The sequence below is a fragment of the Antrostomus carolinensis genome, unplaced genomic scaffold, assembly GCF_000700745.2.
Source record: "Antrostomus carolinensis isolate BGI_N321 unplaced genomic scaffold, ASM70074v2 scaffold26160, whole genome shotgun sequence".
Lineage (NCBI taxonomy): Eukaryota > Metazoa > Chordata > Aves > Caprimulgiformes > Caprimulgidae > Antrostomus > Antrostomus carolinensis.
This window is the reverse complement of record NW_010286965.1, coordinates 18,913-20,706: the sequence shown is the minus strand read 5'-3', so window position 1 is coordinate 20,706 and position 1,794 is coordinate 18,913.

Sequence of the window (1,794 nt, the reverse complement as noted above, 5' to 3'; positions counted from 1 at the left end):
AGCAGGAATCAATGAAATCCCCTAAAAGCTCCTAACTGGGAGGTAATTATAAGAAGCATCAATTACCCAGCGATGTGGGTTTCATGAATTCAATTAATTTGCATAGCGATCGATGCAGGCGGGTCCTCTCCGGTCCCCGGAGGCAGCCAGGACATTGTTCCTCACGCTATTGATTTGACAATGCCCAGCCAAAGCGGGTTCTCTCCTCTCATTCAGAGCTGCTCATTCAGCCATATTAACTTTCAGATCATTTCTTTCTGTACGTCTTTCAACTCTGTTTGTTGCTATCACACAAATGCAGAGTATTACATTGTAGAGAATAATTGAATCAATACAGTCATGGTACTCTGGGTCTCCCAGGCTTGCAGGAGTGGGAGCTGCCAGGAGAAGGGGTTTTTTTTTAACCTTTCCAGTTATTAAAGGGCTCGTCTGCCCAAGTCTGAACTTTCTGCAGCTCGTGGCTGTTGTTGTTTTGCCCGCAGCAGAGTGGGAGACACGGGTGCGGCGCTGAACACAGTGGGATGCCAGCTGGTGTTCTCTGAGCATCCCTCCATCCCGGCTCGGCGTGAGGACCCGGCAGCCCTCCCGCTCCTCTCCATCCCTTTGCTGGTGGCCACATGCAAATTCAGAAGCAGGAGAGAGGAAGGAGCCCCTTGAAATGAAAAGCCAGTGCAGAAAGGAAGAATCCTCCTTCAGATGGAAATGGCTCTGAAAAGAGACGGTTGTTAATTCTGCTTCCCCTCCCACTGGGATATTAGACAGCTAAAGAGCAGCGCGCCTGTTTCCTTCAGATAACCGGTTCCCAAGGAGCACCCTAATTGTCCCCAGCCCCTCTCCACCACCGAACAGAGCAGGTCATTTACCGCCTGGCACAGGCAGCTCAACACAAACCCATTTTCCAAGGGAAATTTCTATTCTTATCTGGCCTCTGCAAGAGGGTCGCGAGCGGCCCCTGTTAATTGAAGCTCTGATGTTTGTTGGAGGAGGTTTCTAATCAGCTCCTCAAAGGGCCGAGACACTACACCCACCACGCTGGGCAGCACTGGGCTCCGTGGCTGTGCCAGGCCAGGAAGGGCATCCAAAGAAAGGAATGAAGATGCAGAGAAATATCGACCAAGGGCGATGAGCCAAGGTGCCCCGGGCCACCCTGACCTCAACTCCATGGCACGTGCCCACCTGCGCTTCCCAATGGCGAAGAGTCTTTTAAGCGCTTTGGCTCATCTTCTGCAATATCCTCCAGCAAATCAAGCATCCCCTTCTTGGGATGTTTTCAATCTGTTTTATGTTGATTTTAATTAAAGAATTTGAAACTGAACAAACAGTTCGTAGCAGGTGGCCATACAAGTGTGAAATAAGCAAACTGTTTTATCTGCTACAAACTCCGCCAGTAAATTCCTTCAAATTAATCCCAGGCTCGGAAAGGCTGCGGATTCCGGCTGAAACAGCCCACAGGTCGGGCTCTGCCATTCTCTAAATATTTGCCTTTGTCCCGGTGCCAGGAGCAGGTGTGGTGGGGATGGGGATGGGGATGTATGGGGGGGGGGGTGGGGTTTACCCGCCGCTCCGGCCCCGCCACCCGCCCGCCTGCCTTCGCTCCCACCACCGCCCTTCTTGGAGAGATGGATGGTGGATGGGAAAATGTGCACCCTAGATTTGGGAGTGGTTCTTGGAGCCCTGCTGCATCCCGTCATGGCACCAGCATCAACCCCAGCCAAAGAGGAACCCACCCTCATCCTCCTCCCCATATTCCCCCGGCCGTGGCGCGAGGGGAGTGAGCAGCCCTGGCCCCATCCC